Source organism: Stigmatopora nigra, chromosome 11, assembly GCF_051989575.1.
Source record: "Stigmatopora nigra isolate UIUO_SnigA chromosome 11, RoL_Snig_1.1, whole genome shotgun sequence".
Taxonomy (NCBI): domain Eukaryota; kingdom Metazoa; phylum Chordata; class Actinopteri; order Syngnathiformes; family Syngnathidae; genus Stigmatopora; species Stigmatopora nigra.
In genome coordinates this window covers 9,491,932-9,513,077 of record NC_135518.1, presented here as the reverse complement: position 1 = coordinate 9,513,077, position 21,146 = coordinate 9,491,932, and the positions used below count along the sequence as shown (strand labels likewise).

Here is a 21,146-nt window from a genome sequence, read left to right as displayed (position 1 = left end):
GGGTGTTGAGAGACGAGCGCAAAAGGTGTCCGTCTCTTATCGTGGTTGCTCGCATCCATTTTTGCACCTCAAAGAACACTTTGAACATGCAAATACGCAACCGTTTGCAACAAACCACACAAAGCAGCGTGCCTTTTTCACTCCCTTAGTGCACATCATGCATTGCCATCCTTAAGTACAAAATGCTCATTACATAGCCATTGAGGTAGTTGGAAGAAAAATCCAAGAGAAAAATACTAAGGACAAAAACACAGAGCTCTTTGTAAATCCTCCTGTGCTCCATTTTGGCATGCGGTAAGAACCGTATTAATCACCTGCCTCGGTGCGAGGGACCTGAGCATGGCGGTAATAAGACAACGCCTTCAGGGACACGCGCCCGAGTATAAATATCAGCTGCTGTGCGTATGTAAATCACCGGCAGATTTATTTATCTTTTAATTTCTCCCAGAAAAAAAGGCTCTGTTGTGCTAATATCACACAGACAGCTTTTAGGAGGTCTTTAAGGGCTGGCGGTGGCGGGTGCAAGGAGGGTGGGAGCAATGGACTTCATGAGTAATTAAGGGGCTGTTTGGCCCGGCATAAATAATGCTGTTTGTATTGGCTCCATGCAGGAGTGCAGACAGACCAGAGGAGGCAGATGGGGCGGCGGGAGGCGCCGGAGAAGGGAGGTGAGATGGACAGTTGAATACCAGCAGGGGTTAAAAAAACACGGACACCAATTCATAAATGGTGAAATTACACACATGCACACACATCCCTTTGCACGTAATGTACACTGCACTCACAATACACAGTCCTTTACACATAGTGCACAAAAACACTATGTAAAACTACCACATAGAAAGACTTGCACGAACTATTTTGCTGAAATGCATAAAGCCCACAATACATTGGACTAACTACCACTATTTTTGGTTGACAAGTTGTTCGTTTATGACACACACTCCTAATAACTAGTAAAAAATGACTGCCCATGAAGATCAATGTGACACAAAGGAGGAGTAGAACGGTGCTATTCATTAGCCTCCCACTAATTGTTCTTTGAGTAAATAAATGTCAGGGGACAGGTCATAAATTGACAGTTAAAATACAACAGTTTTGAGACCTTTTTTTAAACATACAAATTCAGGTAATGACATGACCTCTAGGTTTTCTTTAGTAAGTGATTAAGCGAACACAATTGCTCCACTGGATGAAATCATGTTTTAGTATTGAAATTTCTCATAGAAAGAGCGCCAATGGAACCAGTTTCTCTTTTTTCCTAATTCTATATGGCATGGGAGATTTCAAGTTCTTCTGGGTACAATTAGAGGATATCTCTGTGGCAGCAAATTAGGGGAGGGGGTGGGTTGTGGATAGAGTGAAATAACTTACCTTCTCCGATTTTTATGGCAGATTCCAATGCAGTTTCTGAAGTAGGCTCATTCTCTGAGTCGCAAGGTCATAACACACTTCCTATAAGAGCACAAAGTCACTGAAATGTTTAGTATGAATTGGTTTTCTATTTAAATCATAACACATCTGTGCATAAACCTTAACTGCAATGCAAAGAGTTTGACCCGTGCTGTAGGATGTTATTATAAGTGTTGTCAGGCTTACCGTATCAGTGCTTGGTTGTAACGATTAGACGGCTTCTCATAACATATCATATGGCAAACAGACAAAATACTCAAGGCCTGCATGTTTGCATTCATTAGGCCTCAAGATAAACGAAGGTATCAGAGCAGATGCACACTGGGGGTTGTTTGTGACTCACAAGGAGTCAGTGTAACCTTAACAGAAAGTGGCGCCACCTGTGGCCCCTCCCCTTTTACTCTCAAATACTGTCGCTCGAAGACCCAGTTAGAGGCGCATTAGCCAGGTGCCATTTTGCGAACGGGATCTGGATGAGGGGGTGTCGGCTATGGGTCGGGCGAGCCCGGCCGCGACGCCCCGGCGTGACTCTGACGTGATCATGGACGGCAGTCGTGACAAATGTGAGCAGTGACTCCACACGGTTATTTGATCAGCATTATGTCAGTGTCACACGGCGAGGCCTACAGCGGCATCATGAAAAGCCATGATAGTGATCGTCAATGGAGTAAAAAGTACAAATATCCATTTTCAAATGAAAGCAGTACAAGTAAAAGTTCTCACAAAAACAAGTCCAAGTACGGATACCTAGAGAATCTATTACAGCCAAGTAAAAAGAAGTCCTACTTTGTCACTTCCTACTGCGGCTCACAATCATTTACATGTTTTTACTTTTAATGAACACACACGTTGCATGGAAAATACACCAGGACTTAACAAGCATTATTTGTCACGAGTCCCAGTATATGTGGGCGCACGGGTGGATTTGTGTGCGTCAAGCATCAATCATTGCCATCAGAATTGCCACAGTCTGCTGTCAGGCCCTATTACTACTGAATTCATTTCCCTCAATTAATTCAAAATCTAACCCCTCGGCAGCCACCAATGTATGTTTTTTATATCGACCCACCCACCTATTTGTCAAAATGCTCTCTCTGACAGTACGGTGATGCATTCATTATAACAACGAGGCACAATACCCCACACATATCATTAATTAACTCAATTGGGGGAAAAAAAAGAAACAGGAGTAGCCACATTCCTTCGAATATGCAGCCACATTTGGGTATTCAAATAAAAACATAGACGCTGTCAAAAGACCAAGATTCATTTAATTTCTGAGACATGTCAAGACACTAATATGTCAGCACTGTCTGTCATGTGACTATTTTGCAGGTGCCAGTGAAGTGCTCACAGCAGATAAGTAATCATCGGAATAAAAAGATAAGGAAATGTCGTCAAAGAGTATTATTTTGTGGTGATTTGTCTTTTCTCAATCGCTGGCCACATATTACTCACTTTCAAAGCCATAAACAACACAACATGAACAGTATATCATTAACTAATGATAAAAAAAACCTGTGTCTTACCAAGCATTGCTTTTGTCTAAAGTCAAAAAAGACTCTTACATGTAGTGTTTAATTCATTAATTGTGAACACTGGTTTAACTTCAGGAAAGTCATTTAGAAGTATAATTGCTCACAGGGACGAAAATGAACCCGTCACCCCCACTGAGCCGCCCGTGTGTATGTTGGTAGAAGGGGGTGGTCCACTTTTCAGGAGTCATTTGCATTTTTAAGGGGAGGGAGCGGCTAATCTCCCTCTCAGTGGATCATGCAATTTGACACAAAAAAAAGTTCACTGTGTGAAACACACCATTACATTCACATTTCTGTTCGTATGATTAATAGGATTAATTATGAGATTTGGAATGTGATGTAGATAATTATGCTGAAAAGCAAGAGACTAAATATGGTTAGTTGAGTAGGTGTGTAAGGGACTTTTGATAGAATTAATCTTAAAAAGGACTTTTAATTCAATTTAGAAAATAATGTAATGTACACTTATCACTATTACAACATGTCAAAGTAACTCAAATGTAAATGGTTGATTTCTTTCCAACTGGAGGGATTGTATTCATTATAATAAGAAAATCTTGTTAGAGTAGCAGCACAGTGAGGTAAAAGTTAGGTTTTTTTTTTTTATTGTAAGTCTCAGAACAGCCGCTCCTCGAAAATTAAGCTGACATGTGATTACACACTTAACCTTTTTATAGTGAAAACTCCAAAGTCCAATATCCCAAAAGCGGGATAAATGGGATAAACTGTGTGCTACCAACATTAATTTTCTTTCTTATCCCTGATTTCGTTTTCAAAATAAAGTCACATGCACGTCATACATGAGGATTGAATAACTTCATGGGGTGTTAAAAACTACACAACTCTCAATCAAATGCAATAGCACGCCCTGCTAAATTCCTTGTTGGTGTCTCTGCTTTTGTCAGATCGTTTCACCGGGTAAAGCAATCTGACTAATTTGCTTGCTGTGCCTTGGCTACATGTGTCGCTTGACATAATTTTATGTGACATTTGAGAGGAAGGACAGGCATGAGTCCAAGCTGGTCGACATGTACCAGCGATGACTCAGCTGGCTGGCGTGTGGGATGATTTTCTTTGTCTCAACTCTCCAGGCTAACCAAGCCCAACAGCCAGTGGCTCGTTACTACTAAAATATCATGAGAAATAACCATTGCTGACACAATTATTTAAAAGGTGCATATGTTCTGTTAGCTGCAGATTATGAATTTGCCAGTAAAAATGATCATAATTTAAAATTGAAAATGTTCTTTTAATGGACTGGATTGTGACCAACACCAGCAAAGGCTTCCTGGTGAATTGTGTGGTATGGATATTCAAACTCGGATTCTTTTTTTTTTTTTACTTGCAATCCAACACATTTTTGTTCAAGATATGTTTTGCCGATACCGATCTAGTGCCTATAGATTTAGACCACAAAAATAATGTGACCAGCTAATGAAGTCTCACTCAGTGGACATATATGCCTATCGGTTCAATTTACAGCAGCCGAAAAACACGGTGATACTAAAAACATGACTTCTGAATAGGCTCTAATATGGTGACCAAAACCAATACAGACCAAATTAACAAAAATAAACCATATCGGACACCCGATCACTTACAACAATCTCACAGATATGTTTGATGACCTTATCCCACTTGGACTCTTTCACGCAAATACCCAGTTAAAAGAAGTCATTGCTGCAGCTTTAGGCGACAATTTTCATTCACTGATTTAAAAAAGTCAACTTTTTAAAATACCCATCTGTCCCTATTTAACTTTATCCAGTCTCGGTCTACTTTGAGGCACTGCAGAGATGTACGCTAATGCAATTCCCACCTGCTGAGCTAACAGGTTTTCTTCTGGCCTAACTTAGATTTTGCTTAAAAAAGTCGTTTGTTCATGCTTGACAGGTCTCTGGTCGGAAAGAAAGAAAGTGTTGCTTGTCTGTGACCAGGGGGCTCAGAACATTCAAATTTGCTGTGATATTTGCTGAGATGCCAGATCGGCGGACGTCCTTGAAATAATTAGGCTTGTCTTGTAATGGAGGTCATAATTCACTTTGATTGTCCTGAACTTTTCCTGTACAAAAGCAAGCAAAACAGCCTGCGTTAATGCTCCTAACACAGGCATTCAAAGCCAAGTTCGAATTAGTCTCCACTCAATACGCGGTGGCCGTATCCAAATCCTGCGATGTGTCCTTTTGGAGGCGCACCTAACAAGTTTGCCCATTTCTGATGAGCTCAGCAAAAGCCGTTATAGTCTACCTTTGATGAATTAGAGGAGGTGGAATTTAATGAATGGAACATGGGGTCACCTTTGTATCTCGAGGTGAGAAAATAAAAAAAACAAACAAACAGATTTTTCTTACTGCCACATGCCTCTCCTTAATAATCAAGATTCCTCATCCTCAGCGTGGTCGCCTGCGTACAGAATCTCATTACGTTCACTCGTGGAGAGGAGAGAGGTAACACTTCTTCTATGACTTGCCTTCTAAACTGGGGGAGTGTGTGTGTGTGTGTGTGTGTGGGGGGGGGGTCATGGGACAGACAGATTTCTGCTTATTTGCACATGCATCCACGTTCCAGTCCAGATATGCAAATGACTCATGCAAAGCCCAAATGCTAAAGTCCACACCATTAGTTTTCCACTTCATGATCTCCACATGGGGCCGTTAAAGGGATAATGTACCATACAATATACGCTTTACTTTTAATTAATAGGGGGGAAAGGTATTTCAAGTAGGAATATGAAATGTAGATTACTGTGGAAAAAATGTTTAGGAATGTGAGGCTCCTTTGTTAAGATGGGAAACAAAGAGCATTAAATGAATGATCCGTGGAAGATTCAAAATTGTAAGACTTTGATGCCATACCTACAATCCACATTATGTTTAAATATACATATGTTTTTTCAGAGCTTATTTAATTAAAGTCCACCAAGGTACCAGCAATAAAATTCACCTTAAATGACTTTTTGCAGACTGTATTTTCAGGTCTGAATGCTTGAAAACATTGCTTGCATCCTGTTAGATTTTCCCACCAAATATTATATAATGATATACCACCAAATTTCACTGTCGGGTGTTCTATGATTGTCTTTCAAGCTGGAGTAAACCGTCCCCCCCCCCCCCCCAAAAAAAGGACGCACTATCAACCACTCTGTGTGATAAAGCACAGAATATATCTTTGCTCTCTTCAAATGTCATACTATATTGCTAGGTTGTGTCCTGCTCCAACCAATATAGTACATCTGTTTTACCTCTACTGAGAACATTACCAACTCTACTTAAAAATGTCCTTGAAAAGCCATATATTACTGAAGTTGTTTTTTTTTTCTGCATTGCATCATCATCCTCATGCCGCTCATCCTCACATGGGTTGCAGGGGCAATTTAGAGTGTTAAACCAGCCTATTATGCATGTTTTGGGGATATGGTAGGAAACTGGAGTACCCAAAGAAAGGATCAAGTTAAGCTGCAACAACTGGCAACCTGCTCGTACCAAAGGCTTGGCATATTAAGCAAAATCTTTCTTAGTGCACGTACTAAAAAAACATTCCCCAAAGCAGTATGTGACAGAGCATTTATCAGTTCTGCACAAAGTGACACATTTGGCCCCCAGTTGGCACTATCAAGTGCAACAATTAATACACATTAAATCTTAATTATACTGATTTTATTTGAAGCGGCGGTGTGAGGTTCTAATAGGGTGGTACAGTGAAAATAACAAAATTCTTTGCCAATGCTGTTGTTGTGGTGACGCTTCTAGCACGTTTACATGTCTCGTGGTGTTAGGGACCCTTAATGAGGACGCGAGTTCAACCATGACATGCTCTTGGTTCATAGAAATAATTGGGCTGGTTTCTTGTGTCAAAAAAATCCCAAGTAAATTATTTTTATGCTCTCTTACTTTTCCGTCAGCAAATTGATAAAGACTCTTGCAGAAATGGGATCTTTTTCTAGATACTGCATTGTGGTAATTAAAAATACCGGTAACAGACGACAATGTGCAAGATATTCAAGTTCAAGCGTGTGTCTGGTCGCAGCTTTACACTTAGCATCACAATTCCCCCGAGGAATACACAACAGCAATGAGTGCATGTGGGGGTAATGTACTATGCACATGTACCATAATGAGATACAATCAAACTAAACTGTGTCGACAACTCCGTGTAGCTAATTGTTCATTTTAGCAGGCTTTCATCTTAAGCGTTAAAGCAACACTCCAGAGGCAGCCGTTCCATAAACAACTAACGATAAGCTGCTAGAGTCTCCAGGACCACCCCACTGTTTCTCATTACCAGTACCATCCAGAGAGATTTTAGGGGAATAAAAAGATCGATGATTGTATCATGTCACAATTGTAAATGAAGGACAGGTTTACCAAATAACTAGGCAATTGTTTGGAGACCTTGATTAATTTTTAAATTGCCCATACCTCTGGGGATGTCAATGTCTCAAGAGATAATATTAATAGATCTTAGTTTAATAAAAATCTGACATCTGAATAAGGGGAATGAAATAAAAACATTTTTTGTTTTATTTTTTTTAAAGCGTCTGCAACTGCAAAAGTTAATCTTGATTTAGATCTTGAATTCCTCTGTCACTCAAAATAGGTGAACATACACACCGCTGTAGAATATGCCCTTTTAATTTAAAATGGATCCTGGCTTGTGATTAATATATTTGATGAATTTTGGGGCACACATTTAGCGACAGAATAACAAATGGCCATTTTCAGGTATTTCTACCAGGAAAAAAAAGTTAGCAGAAAGTGGGAAAAAAATTGATGTATCCTTCCTGATCTGAAGCATCAAAGCTTTTTTTTTCTAAAGCTAGTGGGAAACAGGGCGGATAAACACTTAAAAGGGGGGTGGGGGGTCTAATGTAGCATATCATCAGCTGGCTAGTACAGATAAACCCTGCTGTGATGACACTTTTATCCATAAAAGCACTTCACGATGTGTTCTTCGCATCAACTAAGCCACTCGATGTATGTTTAATTTCCGGTAGATGATAAAACATCACATCTTTATCGTGCCATTTCAAGACAAATAAGTTTGACATGCCTGTAGATGAACACCTATAATGATGCTGATAATAATTCCAAGTGCTTGTCTCATTAGCCGGGGCTTTATGCAGAGTGATGTAAAGCCTGGCACGCCACGTTTCTTATTGCAGCAGATTCATTCAGCACATTGCTCCTGGCATCTTTTAAACAATTTGGCTCCGTCACTGACAAAATACATCAATTCATTAATTAGGATTAATCTTGCAGTATCATATTTATAAGTGTTAAAGGAGACAGATGATCTTTTAAGGCTGGCAGTCCAGCTCATCTGTCCAGCCCACTTTAGGAATTTAGGAATCAACAGTGTGTGTATTAATTTGGCAGATTGCTTGATTTCCCTCCTGGGGACACAATCGTGCAGTGCCATGAAGCCCGCACACAGTAGGTGCGACATAGAAGCTTTGCTATTGTGCTACAGACATGTTGCTTTATGATGACACCTCACATTTGCACTAAAAATAAAAGAAAAAAAGAAATTTCTGTCCTAATTCAGTCTATCCAGCAATAGTGTGACCCTGACAAGGAGTGTCTCTTTGTGTAATATCATTAGCAATGTAGCAGTATGAAATGCGGCTTAATGGTGCTGTAAATAAGTGACATTTGGATATGGTCAGTGAAAAATGTAGTGTATGTTTATACGCCAACAACCTAGTAAAAATAGTAAGGAAAAAGTTAATATGCTGCTGGTACAATGGTATCTTGGCAGAGCCAATTTTTAAAACATTTTATTTATAAACCGCCTTTGGTTGTTGCTTTGTGATCTTTGTTAGCAAAAAAAATATTAAAAGTCACAAAGAGGCCACCATGTCAACTAATGAACTCAAATTTTATTGTATTACCGTCAATGTGGTTATGATGATGCTTTTTTATGGCCAATAATAAGTGCTGATTGATGTTTTCAACACATGATTCGAATTGAAGCCCCTTTTCTATTGCAGGTTCTGCTGGTCCCATGTGCTTACTACTATTGACATAAAACATGCTCTGTTAATTAATTGGAGACTTAAAAGTGCCTGCAGTCAGTGTGTGTGTGCGTGAGTGCATGTGCGTGGAATTGAACAAAATGCCCTGGGTGGAAGTCTCATGTCAAACGTCTACTGGGATTGTATCTTCGCAGCCCATCACCTCCCTCTAAAGGATAAGCCTAAAGGATGGTCATCAATTGACAATTGTGCTTGACTGTTCTAATTCGGCTGACAATTAACACCCTCGTAAAAAAATACAACATCTTTTTGCCTCATGGGAGTAAGTAGCCCTTGTGTGTTTAGCAGTCATTTTCTAAGCAAAGAGATCTGGCTAGAAATACAGAGCCGAACATAACCGTAGCAAAGGCATCGCACCTGATATTCAAGGCTATCAGACATGCATTCTCTTCATCATCTCTAAGCAACCCTTTGCGGTGTCACAACTGAACGCATGAGTGACCGGAGCAATGTTCACACTCTGTATTGGATACAAATTGTATGTACCATGAAAGTAAGTGAGAGCTCCCCTTCCAGATTGCGCCCAATTTCATGGCGGTACACTCATGCTGATCACTGCCATTTACAATAAAGCGCTTGCTTTAATTGCAGAAGAAGAATCCAAATAAAAATGATCTTGTTTGGTTACCCCCTGCTGACACTGTTGCTCCTGACAATATCAGTGTCTATTGACCTGCAGCCACTCAGAGGTAGAATGCGGGTGCAAAGGTTTGTAGATGTGGGACTGGGTTGGCCAGCGGTAACAGGGCTTGGGCCTAATTGTCTCTTCCCGGAAACTGACATTATTGGCAGCTGCCACTGTCTCAAGCAGTCAGTCTTACGGCAGCAGCAAAAAGAAACAAGGGCCCGCTAATTGCAATGGCCTTTTCATCATCTCAAATCAAACGCTTTCATAGCAGCCAGTAGGGGCATCATTCCCCCCTGATCGACCCTCCCCCTTTCCTGTTCATTAGAGTAGTACATTAAGGACGAGAGTTGGACTCAAAACTTGCCTAATACTCCTCACAAAGTCTCTCAAACTAAGGCTGAAAATGGTCTGATTGAAATGGCTTGCTCATTCTTTACGTAGCTACTGGATGTAGGTTATCAGTGATGGCGTTTAATCAGTTAGAAAATTACAGTATTTGAAAAAAAATTATAGATGCAGCGGTGCTATCGGATCTGATTGTTCGAACTTGGTAGATGTTTACCGACTGGTCTTGTTTGAATACCCATTTGCCAGGGTGATTGCCTGGTGGGCTCGGATGTTAAATGGGGGTCTTATAGCGGGACGGCTGGAAAGTTCAGCAGTGGCGGATGCTTCAGGAGGGCAACTGGTCCGCCTGACAAGAGATCAATACTGTCCTCAGAGTGGCTGGAGTCAAGCTGCTGGGTCTGACAGGGGGCCGTGTGGCGTAATTGGATCAGGGGCGCAGCAAGTCGCCTGCTTGAACCCCTACCCAGCGCCCCCACTTTTCTTCAGGACTGTCACAGCTGTCACATGTCATCCTCCTGCACTGCTGTCACCCCGGGAGGTTAGTGGTTGGCTCCCCTTCCCCTCGCGCACCCATGCAAATGTCCACTTAGCAGATGAATGGAGCCCCGACATTAGGCGCATTCTTCATGCTTTTATGCAAAAGTAAAATCTATGTCATTGGAGAATTTCATGGAAATAAACTCGGCATTTATGCAGAGGCGAAAGAGCGAAACCGCACATAAAAAAGTGGAAATGGCTTGGTTCAGCCTATTAAAATGGAGTGAAAATACAGCTCTGGAAAAACAAAGAAAAGGAGTCGATATTGAGAATAGCAATGAAAAGTGCACAAATAACATGCAAAAATGCAAAACTTATCTCAACTTTGCTTTCGCAATGAATGGAAAAGTATAGATGACCTGAAAGGTCAGCATCCTCAACTTTATGACTTCAACTTCAAGAGCAAGATGGAAGAAAACGAACTATGATGATACTCTTTTAAACTAGCGTCATAATCTCCTTAATTTGCTGTTTTCACAAATGCTCAAGTGATTATAGGATGAATTTCCACATTGAAGCCTGCATTCTGCAGAAAGAAATGACAATAATGTACAAAATCTGTCTGCTGTTAATCTAGGGATCATAGATCTGGGACCCTTAAAAAATAAAGCCCACAAAAAATAACTGCTTTAAACAAATCCCAAGGACCTAAATGAATGGTCGCTACAAATCGAGGAACATTGCGGATTTAAGACTTCTCCAGACACACTGGACTAAAACATGGTGGATGGAACATCAGAAACTATTCATATGTGAATTTAATACAACAATTAGAAAGCCGGAGTCTGTGATGTTATCCTGTGAGAGACTTTCTTCCCTCCATTTTCACTCTATTAATCGAATTAAAAGCTTAGGATCAACATGATTGGATTATCACAGATACATGGACAATTCCTTTAAGTTTGAAGAAGAGGAAATAATAGCTCAATGCAGCACATTGCATGCAAAGGATTAATTTGCTATTGTTGAGCCCCTCAGGGTAAAAAGCTACATTTTGGACTGTCCTAATATCATAGCAAGTTTACATAAATCTTGCAATTGTTTCTCGTTAAACTCATGACGGCGTGGTACTCTTAGAAAGAGACGAATTATGTGAAGATTTTGCAGATGGTGAGGGGACGGCTAGGATAATAATGAGGACAGAAGACTCGAGATCCTCGGGGTCTGGAGGGGGCCCCGTCACAATAAAGTCACACTTAAGCAATACGAGGCTAGGCACAACAACAAAATACACACAAGTGAACTGGAACACATCGAGGCTGAAGTTGAATCATTGTTTCGCTGATCTAGAACATTGACGCCTCCTTCTGGGACTGCATGTTCACCTTGGCAGCCTCAACGGTTCAGCGGGCACAAAGATGTGCTTAACAAATGGGAAAGGACGTCGAGCCTAACTTCTAGGCGGTCACGGACTCGTGCTAAGTGATCTGTATTCCCTGTGAATCTGCCGCGCCTTAACCCTGTGAAATTAAGGACACTTGCCGAAACCCGCCTCTGACCCCCAACATAATGCAAAATTCAAAAAGTGCCATGCATCAGTGTTCATGTGATATGTAAGAAAGGAAGGAGGTTGGGCGGGGGAATAAGCGAGCAAAGTGCTGTTGGAAAATGTTGTTTTAGATTTCGGATTAAAGAACCAGCAGGCAGACTGGAACTTTAATGGCTTTCTATATAGATTCAAAGCAGTGATTCTCTAACTAAGGGCCCCATGAGCCCCAGTTATTGGTGAGCTAAAGCTTTAAAAAAGGGGCGAGTGTGCAGGCAGTACATAATTATGGAAACTGGCAGATCTGTAAAATATGATGATTTAAGAATTTTATGAAGATATGGGAAAATGGAGTTTTGAAAACATTTGGAATGTTGCCATGTGACATGCAGTATTCCATATAAATAGTCAGCAAATATAAACCAAGGACTAATCCATTCTCGCAATGCACCACAAAATTTGGCTCTGAATATTGAAAATATTAAAAATCTGAAAACCTTAAGCGCTGGAATTTGTCTCCTCAAACGTTACCTTGCTAAAATGTGAAGAAGTTTTAACCTATGAGGCCAAAAGATGTACATAAAGCAATGAATGTGAAAAACAATACAGTTTAATTTGTACTTTTGCATTAACATCATTAACCGTACAAGAAATAATTGACACTCTGGTGTAGGGTAGTTAACTATTCTCAGAAGCCTCTGCAAAGGGAGTAAAGATTGGCAGGTAAAAGTGAGGCTTGCAGGCTGACCTGCATAGAAGACCTCCTTGTTGGTGACTCATAATCACTACTCTGAGGGAGTCATGTGAGACACTAAAAGGGAGCCTAAGCCATTATGGGAGTGCTTAGAACTCCACTTAAAGATCACTTTATAGCCTATTACCTTGACGGTATTTACAGGACACCCCGGTAGTTTTTTTGGTATTGTAATACAATACATTTGCTGGTGGCGAGGCAGTTGACCATGCTGGGTGTAAAAGTAGTCCATGGATGACAGATAATTATGGGAAAATTGTGACCGTTACTTTATATATATATATGTATGTATGTGTATATACATATACATGTATGTGTATATATGTGTGTGTGTATATATATATATATATATATATATATATATATATATATATATATATATATATATATATATATATATATATATATATATATATATATATATATGTATGTGTATATATGTGTGTGTATGTATATATATAGATATATTTTTTTTCTTTTAATCTCTCGGGTTTGAGTGGCTAAGTGACAAACCTAACCCCGACAAAATGCTTTCCTGAATTTGGCGGCCAGTCAGAAATGTTAATGAGAAACAAGTTTGTCCGCATTGCACAGGCTGCCAAAAGCATAGCACACAGCGCAGCTGTACCCCGTTGCGGGGAAAAAAAAAAAGATAGACAGCGATGTAATGGATCACTTTCCACAATTTGGCACGCACGTACAGTAGTCCGGGATTAAAAACCCTCGTGGGACTTGTCACACGTCAGGGGCCAGCGAGATGCGGCATGCTTTGTGTTTGTAGGCACCTCACTGGCAGTATTGCGCACTCGAGTGTATATAGTGGAGGCTCGCAGCACTGAAAAAGCCACCTGAGATTATGTTAGCAATGGTGTGGAAATGTGGTGCGCTCAGGGACACGTCTTGAACGCGAGTTTTTTTGGTTTGGTTTGACAAAATTCATTACTTGGGAAATGTAGGTTAAACATTTGTATTCCTGTTTTTGCAGCGTATGATCTATCACTGTACGATCAGGTTGTTTTACGAAAGCATGCATTGTATTGTTTAGCGAGAGGAATGTGAAATGACAAATGCCCGAGACCAAACACGGGCCTGTTAAAAAAATAAAAAGTAAAAAGTGTCTTCCAAAAACACCCATGTTTAACACCCAAGGGTCTGTGATGCTCTGAAGCATCAGTGAAGTGGAGCTGCAATGTGCCACATGGCAAAGTAGCCAACCTGTCACATTGGAGTGGTGACCAGTCATGTATTCTCAGGTTTGTGACTTCTTTCATCCGGAATTCTGGTTTAAAGCATTTAAAACTAGGAAAATTGCAATTAGTCTTTTTCAAAAGTCTAGGGCCTTTTAGTAAAGTATATCTGCAATGGACATATATTTATCAATGTGTCGCTTACTCTCAGAGTCTATAATGTCATAATCCTAATTTGTGTGGTGGCATTAAAATGCTGCTCTTACATTGTGTATGACATGACCAAGGCCTGGTCCCCTGGCTGGGTACGCTTGGATCACTGGAGACAGCTTCAAGCCCCCCGAGGGTCAGTGGCGTGTGTGCGAGCGTATGGCCGTGACATGACATGAAGCTGAGGCGATGGCATGTAAATGAACAGAGATTTGTTACTCCTGTCATGGTTGAGGCCATCAGAGCAGCTCAAGCAATGATGGTCGCCCGCAAACCTGACCTGGAGCGTTGTTGGCCCATGGCCGGTGTGAGTGCGGAAGCACTTGGCCGGGTGTCCAAGGATGACTACGAGAACACCGGCACCCTGCCAATTTCAGAATGTCTGTCTAGCCTCCCTCAAATTTGACAAAGATGTCACATATTTGGACATTTTGGGGGAAGAGCAATTTTTGATATAGAGCATAAAATGTACATACGTAACCTATCAATGTGAATCAATGCTTTGAAAAAAATTGTGGTAATGTTGCAATTTGCGTTATTGCGACTGATTTCCATACATGTGAGCTTGTCCATGCTACATACAAGACAACTCACAAGGCCATATTATATTTGTTTAAAACCAAGTTGGAAAATCGCACACAATCGAAACAATTAACAGTCATTTTCCAACAATTAAGCTTTGAATGAACTTTGGCTTTCTCGGCCCTGCGCGAGTCTGTCACGTTTTGCAAATGTCTCGCTAACAATAATTTACAATCAATTAGTAATACAATTATATTTGCAGAGATGCTTTGGCTTCCTAGTATAATGCTCTGCTATTTTCTTTGACATTTTGTAGTTATTAGTGTCCAGAATAATACATGATATTTTTTTTACAAAATGGGGAAAAACATTGAACACACGATTAAAATTTACAACACAGTTGCCAAAAGGAGATTTTCTGCCTCCACAGGCTTAATTTTCATAAAAACAAGTCTGTTGTTAGTCCTGGCGACGAAAGATGCGTGCAACAGCATTCTCTAATTAATGCGCATTTTTAATTAATGTATTTTTCTATGTAATTTTAAAAATGATACAGTGAGAGCGCAAAAAGTGCATTGCAATTTGAAAAAGGGTAATGTATGCAAATTTATGAGACGTGAGTAATCTGATTTTGTATTAGTGTGTTTGACTGTCCATCCAATTCAAAAACAACTAAAAACTTGCAGTGCTGATCTTAAAATCACTTGTACCTCAATTTTGTTTTGTGGCAAAGACTAAAAAAATGTCTAAAAGATAGCTCATAACAAGAAAAATAAAAACTTCTCATAAATGAAAGAACATGGTTTCTTCTCTCCACTTAAAAGGCCCATTATGTCACTAAATCTGTTACAAGGACCCCCTCTCCATTGCAGCTTGTCCTCTAAGTCCAACTTGCTGACATTGTAGAGGGATGAGAGTCCACTAAACGTGTCATAACAGATTCTATTCACATCACTGTAAACAAATTAGTAACTGTAGCCCCAACTGAGATTGCTATATCCGTTTGCACTGTGGGAGCCCAGGTATGCACAGAGAGATAGGCATCCTCCTTAAAAATATAAAAACCCAGTATTCACTGATTCGATATGTAACAATAAACCAACCAACTGCAGAGAGAGATATCGGCCGAGCTGTCCTCTTGCTGATAGAGTCATGCAGCAGCAATAAGAAATCACCCAGAATGTGTCGGGGCCAGATAAGTGGACATATTGTGTGTCTACAAGAGATATAAGTACACTGAACAGGTATTAGGAATACCACATCTAATTGACTCTGCAGGCTCAGTTGCTGGTCTCACACTAGAGTGCACGAGGGGCTTACAGGGTGACCAGTGGAGAGCAGAAGATTAGTGCTGACGTCTCTGCCACATCAATTAGGACCCACGGCTCGGGCCGGAGAGGAATCCCCACCACTGTCCGTTCAAAGTCGCCCGGCGCAAACTGTCTGTGTTGGGAGGTCAGCTTTGGGAGGAAGCGCCCGGCCCGAGCCCTCCTGGCGCGCCTCGCTCCTGTGGGCTGGTGGTCCAGACTACCCCGTAGAGAGAGGTGCCACTAAGAGTTTCTTGGCAAATGGCCAGATTTGTCCATCACAGCGGCCATGTGGCCTGGCACAGTAGGAGCATTTGTCCTCTGTTTTCATACTGCTTCATTGAGCTGAACTCGACTGTCATCTTACTACATCTCAGGTTTCATGCTATTAGATCATCATACAGTTTAATCTTCCAGTTATTCACCTTATGTATGGAGAGTATGTGTCCTAAATCAAGTGAAAACTTGCTTTAGAAAGTTGTCTTACAGTTAGGTGAACATGATTGTCAAATATGCAAATGACAACCATCTTGAAATAAACTGAAATGCAAACAATTTGTTCCAATCCCCTAGAAATCCCCAGCATTTAGTTAGTTTTTAGTCAATATAAAGCATCAAGTAAATGTGATAAAATATAGATACACATCATAAGTCTAAGACATTTTCCGTAATAAGGATACTGCGAATACTCCCAAAAACAATCACTCGAACAAGTTCCTCAGATAAGCAATACTCCAAGTGTTGGCCACCAGGCCACAGCTGCATGAGGCCATCACAGAGCGTTAGTTACCCTCTCCGCCTCCCTGAACAGGACAGAGCCCCCTCTCCACAGTACCTCTAGATCTTCATCCTTCCCAGTGGGAGGATGACATCAGGCATTAAGCGTTGTTCATGCCGATAGCACCAACACCTCTGCTACCTTAACTCTTAACATGAACCTCAACCAGTGACAAATTCTATTTTGTCATACCACCACCAAACACAAAGCAAAAATGATGTGTATCTCTATGTTTATCTTAGCACCAGAAACCCTTTCAACCTATTTCCTATGAGTGAAAAATCATGGGATTTTTTTTTCTACCGTCAAGGTATTGGTACCTTGGTAAAAAAAAAAAAAAAAAAAACGCTCCTATAAAGGGCGGAGGATCAAACCCACAACCTTTGGGTTGGTATGCCATACCGACCAACAATTATTATCACGCAAATCCACTTCACTTTCTCCATTTTTGTGAAAATGCAATAAATAAGTATGACTGTGGTAACACCTCAGTTCACCCGTTCAATAAAAAATTCAGCCTTTGTTTGGAAACTCCGATACATTGGTGCACCTTTATTTGGAGACAAATTGAAGTGTGGACCCGAAGCGGGGAATCTATTTAGCCATCCCATTCCGGACCAGAGCAGCCAGTGGACCCCTTCAAAGGCGGCGGCAACAATGTGAGTGACACCGGGTCACGGTGCCTCCTCACAGCCACCTACCTGGCTGATAGAATTGTTCTGTGTGGAGATGGAAGGGATGTGTGAAGCGCTGTTTTTTGTCACGGCCATATCTGATGATTGATGGCTCCGCGGCCAGTGTGAATCTGCCCTTTTTAAATAATTTATGTTGCCCATCGCGACGGACAAGTACTTTATAACAGGGTTGTTATTTTTCCATTGACTGAAGAGATCAATACTTTAAAGACATGACATAGACCACTAATGAAGTACTTAAATGGCTCTCTAGAGTTCAAGCCATTGCCGGTGTTTACTCCAAGCAAAGAGTGAAAACAGGTTTATTGCCCCTCATTGTAAACTTATACTTTATTGGATACAGATAAAGAAGCTGCAGAACACGATTGGAATCAATTCCCTTTAAATATGGCATTTAATGTGTTAGAGAAAAATACAGATAGAGGAAAAATTAGTTTAAAGTAAAAACTAGAGAGCATTGCTTTTATTCCCCCACTTATTTAGTGACAAATTAGCTCAACAACAGTGTTCGAATTCTTATTAAAGTTGATTAATTCTCACCATTAGTCGATCACACAACAGCTCATAAAATAAACTAAATTGATTTCTTTGTTGTGATTAATATGTGAAACACTTGAATTAACATCAATAAATCAATTTGTGAATCAATTACATGATTGTGTTTAAATACAGAGCTAATGGTGTACATTAACTAGTGTTGTGCCAGTGATCATATATCATTGGGCGGGCCAAAGACGAGCAGAGGGGCATCTTTACATGATCAACGATCAAAAGTGACGCAAACATAATAGGTAACAAATGTATTTACTACTAGGTGTTGTGTTGTTAAGTCCAATGGGAATATAGTTGAAGTTGAGGGAAAGATTGGACAGGTGAAGGCTAATCAGGAACATGTATACCGTCCTTGCTATAAGTAACATTTTAAAAACTACATTTTTCCAATGAGTCCACTGTACTAAAAGATGTACGAGTCAAGGCACTCAAAACTCAAGATGAGTCATACAATTTAAGCCCTAGGTAATAACCTTGTTAAGTTTTCCATAGGAGAAAGATGGCTTTGTGAAAGCCAGCGAGGACTTATGTTGCAGTTGCAAGGTTGCAGCACTGTGTTACACTCCACCAGCAATTGTGCAGATCAGTCAACAGAGTTAATGTGACAATCTTCGTGGTGAATTACCCCTCTGCCATTATAGGCTTTTGCTCTGTACACTCATTATTAAACGTAGAACTTGTAATAACTGTCAGATCCGTCAAATGCGCCTTCTTCATGAATAGGGGAGGGGTGGGAAATGTAACACATGACAGTAGTTTCGTTTTTACCATTGTTTTAAGGATTCTTTCAAATCAAGGGTCGCTTTAGCAAAGCTGTCACCACTTTTAGGTGTGAGACCAAAGACACCGTTGAATACAGACTGAGATCCATCAAGATTAGTTTGATACCCTAAATGATCATTAAATATTATTTAGATGAATTAACGTCTGTTCTTTCGGTTAATCCTAATAACAACTGATAATTTGCCAATAGAAAATAACTTTCATCCACTTGCCGCTTCCAAACTGGACTTAAATGAAATGTGCTTGGAAAAAATTGCTCTACAGGGTCTAATAGTGGCAAGAAGTACGTGGGCTGCCATTCCCCTTGAGAGATAGAAATTTATGCCATACACCTCGCTGATGGTTGGGAAGGTAAAGAACCAATTGCGGCATGTTGGGAGGTTTAATTTAAAGCGTGTTTCTCACTAGGCTGCTCACAACACTTAATTAAACTCTGCTGTTTTGGCAATGACAAATGCTGCCGTGCTGGAGGAAGCAAGGCTGCTGTGACTGAGAGGCTTTTGTAATTTCTCTCATGTGCAGCGATGGCCACATCCAGGTCACAAACTGTAGAATTAAAGAACTAAACAAGATTTAGACATGGGGGAATAGAGGCTGGAGGGAAAGGGTGGGTGGATTGCGTCATTTCTTTGTCTGCAATCAGTCTACATTTTCATCCTACACAATTTTTGGTTTTTGTCGTAGATTAATGTATATATCGGAACCTACGGTTTTCCACCCTCTTTGCATTTCACACCGACTAGTCCTAAGGCACTTGTCCGCTTGATGGAGGCTTCAACATTTTACTGATGATATCATGAATAAAATGAATTGCGGGCACCTGCACTGAATACCTTCATAATAGAAAGTGTTCATTGCATGGCAATGGAGTTGTTTCCAGCCGTGAGGCCAGTGAGGGCATGCGCAAAATATGGAGGAAACTTACTGTAAGTGCTGCACACAAAAAACACAAAGCTCAGGGCAGTCAGCAAAGTGACAGACAGTGACTAATGGCTTTGTTTCAGAGGGGAAAATCCAATTCATGCCAAACATGCCTTATTTTGTTTCTGTAATGGTATGGCTACTGTGCATTTCACGAGAGCCACTTAAAAAGTAGAACCAGGGTCGCTCACGTCCAGCACCAAGCCCTGCCTGATGCTCTTATGAAGGCGTGCAACTCTGTTATACTACCAGGAAATAACCACACAAAATGCCTGCGAGGCATAAACAGCAGCAAGAGTATTGCATTCAATAATGTAGCCCATACATGGTCTTTTTTTCATGCTGAGATCAAAGTTCATATGTCTGTACTTTATTACCTGAGTGAACTCCATTATGTCTTATTTTTACGTATTTTTATGATGTCAGTAGGCTAAGACTGCACACATTATTCTGCAGAAAAAAAAACAAGGGTGTGGAAACAGGAGTGCAAAACATTTTGGGATATATTCTTATAATCCTTTAAATATATAGAGAAAATATACATTTAAAAATTGATTAAATAATTGCTAATTTTAAACATCATGGACCAAGGAAATTTAATCAAATACCCATCTATACTCATTAACACTAAAATGATTGATACTACCAAGCTCATACAGGCTAACAAATAGTATCGGTATTGCAGCATTGCGATTTGCACACTACAGGCTAAAGGCTGGACGCACATTGCCCTTGACTGGCAAATTTTAAATCCTACAAGCAACACAGGCACCAACAAGTCTGCAATTATTTAATCAGAACTGATACCAAAAAAATTGGGCTCAAAACTAGTTCACAAAAGAAAAAGTACACCAGCAACTACTTCAATGGCAACCACAAAGTCATCTACAGAGCAAGATGGAGTCTAAGAAAATAGCCCAGCGCCATGACAGGGTAACAAAGCACTATTGAATACAAGAAGGCTATCAGAGGACATGACAAAGGGTTATGAAAAGTAAAATATATATTTTTTTTCAAATCAGGCACCGAAATTTTGCTTTTAGTCGGTCCAGTTAACACTGGTTGCTTCGGAACCAGCACCAAATTGATTATGGGTCTCGGTACTGTGTTCTAACTGTGTTGGAATTTTTACAGCCCTATTCCGATTCCATTACTAAAAACAATTATCACTAACATATAGCGAAAAATGTCAGGTTTGTTGTGTTTTATAAAGCGACTGCAAACAGCTTCTAAGTATTTTGTTGTGTAAATGCCAGAGACACACAGCAGCATCCGTTGGAGTTAACAGTGCAGCACTTTTGTGTTCACTAGCACAAATCATTAATCATGAGGCCGGCCATATTCTTGTAGTGAGTGCCTGCGCTTTCATTACTGAGCCTAATTAAACAGTTCTGTGAACTGGAATCTCAGATTCCTCTGTTACAGATTATCATTAATTATGCTGAAAGTGCTC

The 21,146-nt window shown here is 40.4% G+C and overlaps 1 long non-coding RNA gene across 1 annotated transcript in view; it reads right to left on the bottom strand.

Moving 5' to 3' along the window:
• Nucleotides 1-1,383: 1,383 nt before the first annotated feature.
• Nucleotides 1,384-21,146, bottom strand: part of LOC144204608 (uncharacterized) — a 34,564-nt gene continuing 14,801 nt past the window's right edge. The window contains exon 4 of the long non-coding RNA XR_013327922.1: nt 1,384-1,455. This is a non-coding gene — a long non-coding RNA (uncharacterized LOC144204608). The remainder of the gene's footprint in view (nt 1,456-21,146) is intronic.